The 15,113-nt window shown below is 40.9% G+C and overlaps 2 protein-coding genes across 14 annotated transcripts in view; one reads left to right on the forward strand and one right to left on the reverse strand.

Moving 5' to 3' along the window:
- The window catches only part of RHOBTB1 (Rho related BTB domain containing 1), a 50,472-nt gene extending 44,966 nt beyond the window's left edge, over positions 1 to 5,506 (reverse strand). For 7 of the 9 annotated variants that reach the window (XM_031589956.2, XM_031589955.2, XM_090144840.1 and 4 more), the window contains exons 1-2: positions 5,400 to 5,503; positions 1,238 to 1,332 (exon numbers count right to left, since the gene is read on the reverse strand). The gene's annotated coding sequence lies outside the window, so the exon portion shown is untranslated. Of the gene's footprint in view, positions 1 to 1,237; positions 1,333 to 5,399 lie in introns of all 9 variants that reach the window. The other 2 variants (XM_090144843.1, XM_090144844.1) reach the window with 2 other exon arrangements.
- Positions 5,507 to 5,666: 160 nt separating this feature from the next.
- Positions 5,667 to 15,113, forward strand: part of CABCOCO1 (ciliary associated calcium binding coiled-coil 1) — a 217,547-nt gene continuing 208,100 nt past the window's right edge. For all 5 annotated transcript variants that reach the window (XM_090144854.1, XM_090144850.1, XM_090144851.1 and 2 more), the window contains exons 1-2: positions 5,667 to 5,894; positions 11,685 to 11,826. The gene's annotated coding sequence lies outside the window, so the exon portion shown is untranslated. The remainder of the gene's footprint in view (positions 5,895 to 11,684; positions 11,827 to 15,113) is intronic.

Below are 15,113 nucleotides of genomic sequence, written 5' to 3' on the forward strand. Positions count from 1 at the left end.
GTCACTATGTTTTCCCATGAACAAATATTTATACTTGAGAGGAAGTGTTTCAGAAACACATATCAGGATAAGTAAAGCGTTCACTTCCTTTTCCTTTATTATGAGAAAGCAATTTGGTTACATGAGAAAGTAAATAGATTCCCTAGGGATGCCTGGGAGGGGGGGAAGGGGTCAGTCTTGCAGGGAATCCATTCTCAAAAGTAGTTGCAGCATTTCACTGTCATCTTTAGAAGCTTCATATGTGACTACAAGAAATGAATACGTCAGGGAGATATTGTTTCCTTCATTCAGGGGGGAAAAAAAAAAAATCACATTCACATCTTGCAATCTTAATTAAAATATTTTCCTTTCAATAAATTTTAGAAGCATGTTATGGTCCTATCTGCATTATTATAATGTACACTTAATACATATGGCAAAATATAAATTCATTTTGTATTGTTTTTGAACATTAATTCACTGATTTTGAACTTTAATTCACTGATCTTTATAGTCTGAATTTCATTGACTACTGGCAAATTTGAGCAGGAAATTAGACTACATCATTTCCTGAGGTTCCTTTACAACATGAATTTTCCTGTGATCCTAACTAAATTCAGGGGATGTATTTGTTGGTTTTTTTTTTACTTATTCTTCCCTAAGAAACAGCAGAGATCTAGCTCAGTACAGAAGAAGCTGGGTATGTGATTTGGCAAAAGCATTATTATGTGCCTGTAATTCAGGCTACCAACAGCCCAACCTATATTCAGACTGCGCAGGCCAGAAGGGAGGGATGCCTGATTGCATTAAGGAAAAAAAAGGAAATAGAAGTGAGATAAACTCTTTCTTCACCATAGGACTTCATTCTTTTTCTCTGTCTACAGTTGCTCTAAGTATTCTTTATTCAAAATTTGACTTAGCAGCTTCTATTTCTCTGATGCTTCATTCAAAAGCTGGATATTAGGCCAAATGCTACTGTGTGTAGAAGCTGCCCATTGCACTAAGTCTGGAACAACACAGATCCCTTATCCATTTCTTTTTATCTGGAGGAATAACCACATGAAGTTGAATAATTCTGTAAGTGAAAGGATTAATCCTAGGACTCTCACTTATTACTTCTAGTGCAAAGCTCTCAAAGTTATAGGTGCTATAACTTGAAAACACATGGAAAAAAGCAGCTGGACAGAACAACAGTGGCAACAGCAATACAAAGCAAAGGAAATCCGCTTTACTTTCATTTCTCTTTAAGAATACTTACCTCACCGGAGAAAATAATATTCATATCCATTTTTAACTGCTTGATTAGGATCAGAATTCCATTAAAGGTATTTCATGTCTTTTACCATGGCTTTCCTGAAGGGAAAAGTAGAGAGGGAAAAAAAAAGACCATAAACCTTACAATTTTCAACCTAAAGTTGTAAAAAAAAAAAAAAAAAAAAAAAAGACATTCTATTTATCATATTTTATACTGTAAAGCAACACTGCTTAGTCAACAAAACAGTCTTTCAAAGTTCCAAACATAAGTAAACTGAGTATCTGCACTAGAACACAAACTTTTCACTTCAATGCACTGGAAAAATCATGGGTACAGTTGAGATTTTGAGCATGTGGCAATTGATACACTTCTCTTTTTTTTTTAAAAAAAAAGCTTTTTTTATAGTTGTTTTCCAGATGTAGATATAAAAAGCACTATGCATTACAACCAATCACTGCTGCATCAGGAATTTGTCAACTAGTTATTCATAGGTTGCTTAACAGACCAACCACCACCTTATTACCACCATCCACAAGGCAACAAGATTGTCTTAAAAATATGAAGTTGTAGTCTTTTTTTATTGCTTCCACTGTTAGTCCCAAAGGAAATTAATTAGAGAAGTGTTACTTTGGGTGGTAAATTATTGTGGTGAGCTTCTCAGCAGTGTTGAGGTTTTCCAAGAATCTAAGGTAGGAGCAACATTGATTTTATCCCTGATGCTGTCCTGAAAGCAAAGCTCAATGGGCTAACGAGCTTTAGAGGTTCCATGCTAGCTTGAAAAGCAGAAGTAAAATGCAGATTCTTCAGCTGAAGAGGTCTGCTTAGATTTCCTAGGCACTTTCCTCCTTATACAAATCAGAGTTGAATTTAGGGCTGAAATCAGCTTCCCACAGAAATTCCTACCTTCAGTAGATACTACCCTGCACAAGACAGCAGTAGAGGTGAGCACAGAAAATGAGGTATCACCTGATTCCACCTTGTGAAACAGGCACTACACTTACACTAGAATCAAGGGCACAATCTTTATATCACATCCTTCCAAAAGGATACTACTTCTGCCATAGAAGGAGCATCTTTGTTAGTCAGCCTTAAGTATTTCAGTTGCCAAGACCACGTTACCCTTCTTACCCTTCCTTAGCTGCTGTTTCACACAGCTATGATTGTTGAGAATCTTCTCAGCACGTTACCTACTGTCCTCACCCTGACTTCCATGAGGGCAGGCCCAAACAGCCCCCACATACCAACCCTAGTAATCACAGCCTTACCCCACAATGGAACAAACCCCAAATAACGAACAAAGTAGAGATGTTAGCACACATGGGAGTCTTAAACTGTTTAAACACCTATTCATGTGATACTGAGACATTCATAACTTTTGTTTCCTTGTTATTGATGCCAGATTCAAGGTTATTTCCATCTTTTTTTCACATCTCTCAAAAAAAAAAAAAGATTTGATACATCTGATCATAAACTCACAGCTCCCTCTCTTGTCATTTCACTGAGATCTCAGGTATTTCAACCAGCATTTCTCTGCTTTGCCCTCACTAAAATCCACAGATACTGACTCCATTGACAGATTAAGATCTTCCTCACTTTCAGGCAGATGTGCAAAGCCTTTCCACTAGCTCCATTCATAATTTTTCTCCAGAAGTCATTAATTATTTACACTGCTGTTCTGTTAAAGGCCACAATGAGACTCTCCAGCTTGCTGGGAATTTTTTTTAATTGTATAAACAGGCAGAATGTAGTTAAACCTGATTTAATTATTACTATGGAAGAGCTTAAAAGTTCCAGTTCACTTAAAAAAGGAAGAAAAGATTCTGGTCTGCCTCCTCTCACCCCTCAATCCTACTTCTACTTTCTGGTTTTGAAGGTAGTCTAAACCATAAAAGAAAGGTTCTCTTAATTAGCACTGTGCTTCCTAGTTACAAGTCTAACTTAGCAAAGATCTTTGTTACAGTGGTAGTGGGGGCAGATCATCTCAGAAATAGAGCAGCTAAATCATGCATCTAACTTCCTTATCTGTCTTAAGGAGCTCACAGCTGAAGAGATCTGGCTGGAAGCATCTCTTACTCTGCACTCCGTACTACAGAGTATCTATTCTGACCACAGCAGCACAGTTCCTTCCCTGGTGTGCTCCTCACTCAGGCAGGAAACAGGCTGTCACCTGGACTGATGCTCACACACAATACACAGGTGTTGCAGGAGCACTGTGTTGCTGTCTGCAGGACATGCAGTACAGACATAAACTGAGGGAAAATAAAGCCAGCTGGAACAAGCAGTAATTCAGTGAGGGAAGTACTTTTATAGCCTAATTTTCTAAGGCGGTGAATTTTTGTTGAACTGTCAAGAAGCAGAGGAGGCTGTTGCAAAGGCTGGCAGGCAATATAGCCGCAGCACAAGCCAGGCCTAGCAGGAACACAGATGAGACCATGTAGAATGCTGGGCTCCCTGGATGGATCCAGGGCCAGCGCCTCTTCTGCTGAAGAGAAGTCATTTCCCTAATGACATAGGAGAAAACTTAAGGAGAGTTCAGTCAAATTTACTCCTTGAATGCTCCCAGTTGCACCTTTGGGTTGTTCATTAGCCTATGCTGATACAACCTTTTTTTCTTCTTCAATTTTTATTTTTAAAAAGATTATTAACAAGCAGTACTGCAGAACTTTATCCTCTCAAACTACGTAAAAGCTTATTTTTTCCACTTCTACCTATTTACTTCGTGTTTCTACAACACCAAATATTTTCAGTGCATCTACCTGAAATCTGTTCACCAAGCTCCAAGGCATTATGTGGAAAAAAAAATGCTTATAAATACGATGTTTCTATTTCAAACTTTTGCCTTTAAGATTGCCAGTACAGAGAAAGTTCATATAAAACTAAGAGCAGAAGCTCAGTTTGCTGTTACATTCTCTGCTATGACACACCTCACTTACTGTACATTACATGGTTGAACAGACATTAGAAATCTTACTTCCCATTGATACCTAAGTCAACATTTCCACTGAACACACATTCAAGCCTTTAATGCTCCGGAACCCTGGTACAATGCGAGTATTTCACCTTTCCTTTCACCATCAGTTTTCACAAATATGCCTTTACTTGAGGTCTCCTCTGAGATGAAGTAACCAATCATGTGTGATCTAAACACTTTTATTTGGCAGTTGGATTCTGAAAGAAAACGGGGTACCACCAATGCCACTAACGCACACCACAAGCAGTGTACACAGTGACTTGGACAAATAAGCACTCAACAAAAACATATGCGCTGAAGCTCCAATTTCCTACACTGCCCACTTGGAGAAAGGGTTGCCCTTTTCTCATTCCTCTTTCGAGAGCTGCAGAACTGCTGGGCAAGGCGCAGCCCACGCTGCTCCCCCAGCAGCCCCCCTCCTGCCGCTCCTCCTGGGGCCGACCTGCACAACTCTTACTGCGGATCTGCTTCCCCACACGTGTTTGCACTCTGTGCCCATTTCGAATGTTGTTTGTGAAATGCGCAGATCCATTAATAATTTAAGATTCAACAGGAACCCGGGGGCAGGAACATTCCATTTTTGCTCAGGCGATAGATGCTACTTCGCTGCTACGTCAGCTCCAGTTACCTCTGTGCGTGCTGCGTTAATTCAGTGACTGGCTTTTCAAACAAAGTCCATTCACAAACAGAATCCGCGTGAGAAGAAACTCGAGCTTTTGCAGTAAACGCGCCAGATCGATATTCAGAAAGAAAAACGCGAACGGATTTTAACTTTGCCCACCGACTTTTCCAAACAAGGGAGGCAGCCGAAGCAAAGCCCTCCTCACGAACATGAAAGTCAGATCACACGTTCCACGAAACGCCTCAGCGCATTACCGACGGCGTGCTCACCCAGTGAAAGAACATAAAAAAGACTTTCAGCAGCATTTAGCAGCCCGGCACGCTGGAGGAGCGCTGCGCGGGAAGGGCGCGGGACGGCGGGCGGCCGGGCAGGTGCCGCTCCCGCCGGGCAGCCGGGCAGCCCCTCACCCGCCTCAGCCGCTCCTTCCCCCGCTCCCGAGCTCCGGCGCAGCGCAGCTGCCTCCCGACCTCCCCCGAACCCGCCGGGCACGCCGCAGGAGCCGTACGGCTCCCGAGCGCGGTACGTCCCTCCCCGCCCGCCCCGCGGGACAGCGGCCCAGCCGCGCGTCTCACCTGAGCGGGAAGCGCGAGGAGAAGTGACAGCCGCCGCCCCCTGCAGCGCACCGCACCGCACGGCCCGCCCTCGGCCCGGCCCGGCGCCGCGGGCGGCACAACCAACCAACCGGCCTCCTGGGGCGGGCTGCGCCGCGCCGTCACGTGAGCGCGCTCGGGCACGCGGTGCCGTTACGGCCGTTACAGCCGTTGCGGCGCGCGGCGCTCTGTGGTGTTTCGCGCCTCGCCGTCCCGAGCGGGCGTAACGCAGCACTGAGCGGTCTTTTCATCCCTCACGTCGAGGGCAGCGTCTCGCCTCCTTCCTGCCTCGCTTCCAGCTATTGAGCGGCTGCCCGGCGGGAAATCCTGACCCGAGGCACGCGTAATATTCATGCCGAATCCCGGCTGAAGACCAATTATAAGTCTGTTGTCCTGCTTTTTCCTCTGAGCGTCTGATTCCTGATCCGTGATGCACTAACCGAACTCGTTAAGGAGAGCAGTGCAGGCAAGCCGTAGGTAACCCAGCAGTTACGTACAGCGTTTAAGAGGGTTGTGGTGCACATCAGGTACAAAATTCTGGTACAAAAGGAACTTTCTCCAACTTGCTTGATCTCTGTGGTCAGCCCTGGATTTGTGTGTGATTCAGGGGCAGTTTGGAGGAGCAGAGTGCTGAGCCCTGCTGCGCCTGCTGCAGTGACATCGCTGTTGGTGTGGAGGGTTACTGACAGCACGGCTCAGCTAGGCTGAGAAAAACCTGATACAGCACCCAGAGACAACTCAAGCTAGCAGTACGATGGAGATGCATGCCAAATTTGCTGTCAAATTGCTCTTCGGTTTGAATGGCAGAAGTTAGCCATGATTCTGTTTAGAACTAAAGAATCTAGCCCCCAAACCACGTAAATGAAAGCGAAAGTTGAGTTGCTGAACTTACTCTGCTTTTGATGCTTTCTATTTCATGTGCTTTCCCGTGGAGAGTCATGAAGGCCTGGAGGGCTGTACCTGCTGTATAAGTGTCATGCATGCTGTGTCAATATGCTACACTGTGCAGCAGGGTACGTAGGCCTGTATGGAGCTGCAGGCAGCCTTGGCTAGTCTGCCTGCAACACATATATCATTGCCTTAGGGTACTGGCAAGCACCTGTATACACAGTGCTTCATCTGTGAGAAGAATGTAGGAGGATGATCATAGGATTCTAGGAACTGGGTCTTGAAAATAAATGACACTCACCACTGTAAGCCCCTCACTATGGGCACAGAAAGAAAAGATGTTACTAAGTTGTCTATATTTTAAGATTTTGTATAAATCCTGAAAGCAAATGACCCTTGTTGGATGTGTGGTATCAAGGGAAAAGATAGGTTGTTGAGACAGAGTTACTGTCTAGACTGGAAGGATTCTTTTGCTTGGTAAGAGTTTATTCAGAGTTCTGGTAGCCCATATTCAGAAATCCAGTAAGCTTCCACTGTGCTTCCACAGCCACCTGAGCGCAGAAGTGTGTAGTTGTGCAATTCCAATTAGTACAAACTCTGTTTAAATTCCTGTAACTCCTGCTGAAAACAGTATCATTTGCAAGGCAATCAGAGCAGACAGCTGAGCTCACAAGGTTATCGTCTGTGTCTGTTCAGAAGATGGCCTCAAACCTATTGGCTAATATTTAGCTCTTATCTCTGCTAAGAAAATCCATGCAAGATACAAGTCAACCCATGCAGCAGGTGATATCGTTTGCTTTAAATCAGCTGCTTTTGGTGAATGCTGAAGAACTTGTGTCTCTTTCATGCCTTTCCTTTGCACTTCACAATGAATTTAGGCTGTGTGAGAGGTGCTTGGCTGACAGTCCTGAAAATTGAACTCCAGATTAGGTCTAGCACGAGCAAGCAGGCTTCTCAGTGCTACCAGGGAGAAAACCTTGCGGGGTTGAGGGTAGTTCATTCATTTACACATGCAAAGGTGGGATTTCCTGGGGACTGTGACTGTTTCAGCTTAAGACTTCATGGAAAAATATAGCTAGATCAAATAACTTGATGAATATTTCAAAAAACAGTGTAAATTGCAGAAACCAACAAAGAAAATCTTACTATTTGGGTCTGTCCACCAACTGTTACAAAAGCTATCTGTCTTTGCAAAAGACTTTGCATCACAGGGATGAAGTAAGAGACAGTATAAATTAAATAATCATAGAAAATGCTTAAAGACTACATTGTAAGCTTAAAAGATGATTTTTTAATCACAGATTGCTTGATATATCAGGATATAATGATGAAGTAAATACATAGGTTTCTCCAAAAGTAATGCCTCCTATTTATTTCCATGAAAACTGGAATAAATATAAAGAGCACAGTAACACTATTTGATAGAGCAAATTCTTACCTACAAAACTACTTACAGCCATTAGCTATGTTTTTCATCAGGAAGGAACAAGAGGCTGCATGTAACACTTGACAAAATCTGCATCAGAGAAGGTGACCCACTGTCACTGTCTCTACTGCTGAAATGCAGCACTCGCTGTGCTCATATCCACTAGTTGATATCCATAAACGTTCAGAAAGTGTTGATGAATGTCAGTAGGTGCCATTTTTTTCCACATGGAAGAATTCAATTCCACACCTTTGCTTCAGCTGCGCTTCCATGTCAGACGTTGTTTGTCAGACTTCCCCTCTGCTGCCATCTGTTACATGGCAACAAAATGTGACAAATTGGTGGGAAGATTCAACCTCTGCTGTTGTACCACCACCATTTGCCTATGACAAACAGGGCCAACAGAATAAAATAGAAAACATTGCTTTCAGAGCAATCCTTGTAGTAGCAGGTATTGTCTTTTGAGACACACCAACTTTTCATTGATGTTGAAGGCAATAAAATTTGATAAGTTTCCAATAATTTCCTCAAATATCAGGCAAACTCTCACATTATTACAAAAGAAAACTAAATATACTTTGATACCACAGTGTCAAGATGCCAAAAGTTTGCTAGATTGATCTAGGTAACAGAAATACAAAGGTTATGAGAAGGAAGCTTTGGAATCTGTATTTACCTATCAGTTAATGGAAAATATTTTTGTAAGTTGTCTGAAACTGGCATTGCAGTTAATTTTTAAACTGTCAAGTTCTTTCTTCACTACCGTATAGTCACTGGGTCTAGGATATCTTACATTAAAACTATGTGCTGGATACTAAAACTATAAGTTCAATTCAAAAAAAGCAATAAATTAGTAGTCCATCTTTTTTCTAACATCTGATTATTCTGTTTCAGCCTTAAAGTACTGTTAAGCAGTACTGTGGAAAGCTAATAATCTTTACAGCATACTCACTCCGTTTTCACCAACTTTAATTTCTTATCTGTAATGCTTTTTGCAGACAAATTCATTTATACTTTTAAGATATAGCTTCCTTTTGTGCAAAATTGAAAGCCTTGAATAAAAAGGCATAGAGAGTGTGATATTATCCTTCAAAATAGGCATGGGATAGATCAGCAGAAGCCATGTAAATTCTACATTTCAAGGAATAGATTACTAAGTATTTTATTAAATTTCCTGTCAAGAATAGTTGGCCAACAGTTGTGTAACTTTTATGATAGTATCTTGAACTCAGACACAAGACAAACTGATAACCAGTCATGATGTCAGGACTGTGATTACATTGCTCCCCATTCACAGCAGAAACTGTGGTGACAAAAATATTTATGGTTGTGAGTCTCTTCATTGCTGCACCATTATAGATGAACTGCAGTTATGTTATTCTGACTACGGTAGCTTCAGATGAGTCATGTTTTCCATTATAAATCTGAGATAATACATTTGAGAGAGGTTTTTGTTCTGTAGAAAAGTGATATAAAATCTGTGTGATTGGTGCATTTGTCCTCTTATTCAGCACCCACTAAGCAAATAGGATGGAGCTACACTGCTTAAGCTAACACTTGTGTTCAAACAGTGTCCAGAAGCATGATACCTCACATGGTTAACAAAGCTCAGGCCTTTGTGCTGTGCTGGAATAGAAGGAATAGGAGTGTTCATCTACTCAGTTCTGCAAACTGGGCTGTGATAACTGGGGAGGTCATACGGGAGGTAATAATGAGTTGGTTAGGGAAGTAAAGCCCCTGTGTTTTCCAACTAGACTTGGAAGACAGTGGCTCACTGTGCTACAATTCATTGAGAAGCTTTTAATATTTTACTCTCTTCTGCCACAAAGGTACTCTCAGAATTACGGCTGTGGTCAATATAGCCTTTTACTACCAAATCAGTAATGGGCTTCAGACAGTGGTATCCCATTGCAGAGTATTCTCTGACTGTGCCCATAACATCCCACAGGCTGTGCCCAGATCCGGCTTACATTTCCATCCCCTATTATTTGATGTTAGGGTAGCTGGAATTCCTGCTCTCCACATCTCTGTGTGGCAAAGATTTTACTGGCCATAACTCCCAAAAGACATCAGAATCACAGTGATTCATCTACTCAGGACTTTCAGAGCCTTTCTTAGAAAGCCTTGTGATGTCTTGAAGCTGTAATTTAACAAATCATTCCAAAGAGGTGAAATACACTATTCTTTCTTTTGCCAGCCCATATTTAAAATGCTGCATGGTTTGGTGGGAATTGTGAACAGACCAACAACTGAATGAAACCTCAGAGGGCATGCTATAAAATTTTGCTGAAGATTTAGATCATCTTTATAGGCTGATAGAATATTCTAATGCTGAAGCAGTGACCACAGTGAATCATTTTGTGATTGTACCAGAAAAATGTGTGTAAGCCTGGAAGAGGTTTGGCTGGATAAAGATACTGGCTTGGAAAATACATGAGAAGGAAAGAAAAAAATCATTGCCAAATTGTTGTAACAGTGAAATATTTTAGCCTGAGCAGAAATACTAGTTAGGTTGGGGAAATGCCAAATCTATAATACGCAAAGTCATGTATAGGGGATCCATCCCTAATTTTGGCAAGTCTACCTGAATCTCCCATTGCTTTATATCTCAGAAGTGGCAGGATTGAAGTGACAACAGAATTCCTGAAGTCTAGTGGTTCTTACAAATGAAATTCTACTAGCTCTGCTTTGACAGATGACTTCTGTTTATCCAGCATCATTCAAAGTAGTGTTTTCTTACAACTCTTTCTTGTTCAGTAGAAAAGCTTAAACCTGGTTGGACAAACCTATGAAGAATACACTCCAAAAAATGCTGGAAAGAACAATAGTGTTATGGAAGAAGAACAAGAGATAAACCCTTTCCTTCATTAATTTCAGTGGTTTAATAAAACACAGTCAGTAAATGCATTTAGGCACACCTAACTAGTCTTACGGAAAGCACCAAATTCAGCAACTAAAGCTTATATGACTTCATTAGAAAACCCAATTGATTCAAGAAAAAAAGTCATAAAATAATGTAAGATGTTAGATTGTCTGAAGATTATCCATTCTTGAGTTCAGATGTAAAGCCAAGAGCAATAACTGATAAAAAAATTCCAATCTGATCCAATCCTATCCTATCCGTATGGGAACTGCTGAATCATAGCCTGAACCTCTGGCGAGCAATGAGTCAGCCCTGGGAGCACAGGTGAAGGCAATTCACCTGTGCTGCCGGAAGGGGTGGAGCCTGGCTCCACCTTTCCTAGACCCATTTAAGAGCTGACTACCAGTGGGAAAGGATCTTTTCTGGAGATCCCTCCTGTGGAGTTCTGTAGTGAGCCTGGGATACAGGTAAGTATTCTATCTATTCTGTTTTTGTTATTATAACCTCCTTAGCCAAAATCTCTTGTTTATTTCATAATTATTACGTCTTTATATTCATTGATAGTATGCTATCCTTTTTCCTATGTAAATGCAGAGTTCAGGGATGAGTTTAGCATAAGGATGAAGTCCCTCCATTTGTATGGTTTGGTGTGCTCCTGCAACATTTGGTAAAAGCAGTGTTCAAAGTCTGCCTGGCCTGAGTTGCATGATTTAACCTCTGCTTGAAACCACTGTGGACTGTTGATTCTGCCAATACAGAGGATTTGTACTGGTGTAGCTGTGTTCCTAGCAAATCCTTAATATTACAAGCTAAGGCCTGTGATGCTACCTGGGTTTGGTTCTCAGGAACACTTCACTGTAACCTTTCACCATGCAGGGAGCATGAAATGCTACCAAGCCAGAACAGCATGGTTTTACTCAGCTTTACAAAGAAAAAGCAATCAGTTGCAACTAATGGGGAATAAATCCATTGTGAATTAAATGCTGAGTAGCTGAAACCTGAGATGAATCAAGTTACTTGTTTGCCTGTGCATATTCTTCCAGGGACCAGTCAGTTTCAAAGAAAAATATAGTTTTATCTCTCTTTCTAGGTTTAGTGATACAAATGTCAGATTGCTTTGTGTGCCTTTGCTTCTGATCTGGGACAAATGAGGAAGATGGGAATTGCCTCCAATCCCTATCACCAAGGACCAAACCTCTCTTCAGTAGAATGCATGGGATTCTCCCATAAAGGTATTACTCTAACAAAAGTATCATTTTTCTAGTGACTGTAATGTCAGTTCAAGTACTGCTCGCTGTAAAAGAGCTCTGGAATGCATATTGGAGCTGCCATGCTTGCTTCTCTGTGCCCCCATTTATTCTGTTCATTAGTTAAAACAATTATGGATATGAAATGTGATTTTGTTCATGTCCTGACAAATATCTCTCACATCTAAAGAACTATGGCCAAAACAAGCCAAGTTCTTTCTCTACTACTAGAGTACTAGAAAAACAGTACCATCCAGTATCCTGGAGTATGATATGTACATGAAAATGGATACAGATATCTGGAAGCACAGCACTACTAATTATTCTGTTTTTGCAATGCCTTGTTTTTTGTTAACAATTACTGGGGACATATGTCACTGAAATCAAGGAAGTTCTCTATTTTTTTTTTTGAGATCAGTTACTGTGCAAGCTCCATCAGTGCTTTTAGTTATTGGTTACTACTCTGCTAGAACTTTCAGGAAGCACCAGAGTGCTTGAAGAATTGGTTTTTTTAATATTTCAGGAAAATTCAGGCACTTTAAAATTAAAGAAAAGCAGAGGACAGTTAGCATAAGCAGTGTTCTTGTAATTTGGCAGCCAGCTCTTCTCATGCACTGAAGTATACTTTTGACCCCTTGTGAAGAGTTTGTATATTTACTCATAAGTATGTGCTTCAACCTGTATAATTATTGATGATAGTACTTCTGTTCTTTGTCCATAAGAAGCATAAAATGTATTTTCATTATTCATTGAACTTTTGAATATTATGTTCACGCTTCTGTGTAGTTCAGAAAGCATGAACTCATTTTTTTTAAGTATTCTATTCGTTTATTGATGCATTTCTGAAATATTTTTGCTCATTTAATCGTAGTCTGTTGTGGATGTTTCATTTCTTTGTTCCTTGTTCAGTAGGCCTTTCGACTAATACACACAGTTTAGAAATATTTTTAAGGGGAGAGTGATTGTAGAACTAAATCTGGCTACAAATTCTGAAAAAGCAAAGTAACATAGGAAGAGAGCGCTGCCAGTTTAGAAGGCAGTGACTAGATTTGCTAAGAGTAGTTGCTACAAATTTATAAACCTGTTATTCCCAATTTTCTCTAAGTAGAAATTCTGAGATGTGAGATCAGGGTGTCAGTGAATCTTGAAGTAAGCAGTCAGACTTGAGAAATGAAGGTCTGGTGTAGCAGAAATACCAAGTTATGGCTTGAACTAGTGACTGAGCACCTGGTGGGAAGGCAGGGCTGACCCAGGGGAACTAAGGTGCATGCATGCAATGCACCTGAGTGACAGGAAGTCACTCCTTCCCAGACTTCATTTAAGAGTTGGCAGTGGAAGCAAGAGTAAGATCTTTGCTTACTTGAGGCCTTTCAAGAGTGAGTAATTTCTTTTCCTTGGTTTCTGTGCCTATTGTCACTGCACTTGGGCTTATTCTCACTTGCTGCAGCCTAGGACTCTACCACTGTGCTGTTATTGCTGTGCTTTTCATTGTACTGTAACACTATACCTGGCAACCTGATACTACAGGAGAGCCTACAGGATATAGAGGCTCTGTGCTATAAAAATGTATTTGAGTTTATAGCTATGCACCAGTGCATGTCCCTGCCAGGTATGGAGAAGGAGGTATTCTGTAAGCATAGTCTTTAGGAGTTTTCTTCTTGTCAGCAGGTCAAACTCTACATTACTTGGGCTCAAAGCATTTACAGGGTATTAATCTGGTAAGTAAGATAAAAATAAGGAGTCAACATCAGTACTTCTGGCTATAGAAAGCTTCCTCTCCACTCTTTCCACCCCTGCATTTGTTTTGGCTCTGTGAAAGATAATGTAGCAATCCGTACTGTTATCTGTTCTATCACTTGTGCTGTACTGTATTGTGGCTCCTAAGAACAGAAAATATAATGGAAAAAAGGTATCAAAATCTGGAGTTAAAACCCAGGTTCTCTTTAAATGTCAAACTTGTTTTCTAAAAGCTGTCTGTCTTTTTTACTCTGAAGTTTGTTCCTGAGGATAAAAAACCTCCCAAAACCTGTAGCCTTGTTGACATAATGCAGAAAGCCAATCATGTGGCAAGGGCCTGGTGTGGTATTAAAGTGGGTCATTAGGAAGAGAGCTAAGAAATAGTTTGTGATTGGCCATGGTAAAATTGATTAATGAAGCACATAGATTCATCTAGAAGTATTTCAATTTTTAGTCTGCATTTTTGGGCTTTCAAGCACTCTTTAATTATTCATTGATAATTGATCCTGCTGAGAAGTAAAAGCAAAGAGCACTGCTGACTGTACAGTGAAAATAATATGGATTCATATCTACGCTTTAGTAGCAGAATGAGGCAATATAAGCAGCAAGGCCCATAACTCAAATTAGTGGAAATCAGAGAAATTATGAAGTACAGTGATTTTTTTTTTTGTATGAAATTTGTATTTTTGTTAACTTGTATTCAGTAGAACTGAACTATAGTAGACTGCTAGATTACAGTCCTGGATAATAAGGCTGTGGCTTTCGCAGTTAGAAAGCTACCAGGAAATGAAATAAGAGAGCACTTCCATGACTGCCAGGGCACCTTGTTTGTTTGTGTCTCTGTTGAATTCTGTGAGTAGAAGAACTGAGAAAGATCTGAGTGTGCAATAGCTTTTCTTGGGGATCTGGCAGCATCTGCAGAATTTTCCCTACAGTTGGGATCTTCAGTGATTGAGATTTGCTCGATATTAGAATGAGACTGGGTGCATGGATATAAATAAATGGTCATGCTGTAAGACCTATTGGTTTTCAAGGGATTCTTTTCTCACTTACCTGGCTTCTGGTAAAATACGCTCTTTCATCTCCATTGTGTAACAGACTAGGGCTTCTGAGCTGAAGCCTGATTTTTGGTGCCTGCTGCAATGTAGGAGCAACCTCCCATACAGTTCAAATTATCAGCAAGACTATTTCCATGGACTTATTAGCTTAAATTTTTCTTAGGCTGATGTGGTTATGCTGCTTTCAGTTCTGGGGCAGTGTGGGGGCTTCCTGTTTGTGTGTGGTACAGCTCCCTTCACCATGTTCTGTGGAGATAGCTGGCCCATTGTTAGTACCTTTTTTTATGCTGATACACAATTACAGGAATTTTCTCAGCCTTAACCAACTTTGTAGGACAGCATCTCTAACAAAGGATTTGCCAGTGAAAATAAAGATGTTAGATTTCTAAGAATTTAGAAGGGAGGTAGAATAGTGGGTTTAAGGTGAAATAAGGTTCTGTAAATAAAGACTTTGCTGTTTACCAATGCCTGCATATG

This window comes from Phasianus colchicus, chromosome 8 (assembly GCF_987193195.1).
Source record: "Phasianus colchicus chromosome 8, bPhaCol1.hap1.1, whole genome shotgun sequence".
Taxonomy (NCBI): Eukaryota; Metazoa; Chordata; class Aves; order Galliformes; family Phasianidae; genus Phasianus; species Phasianus colchicus.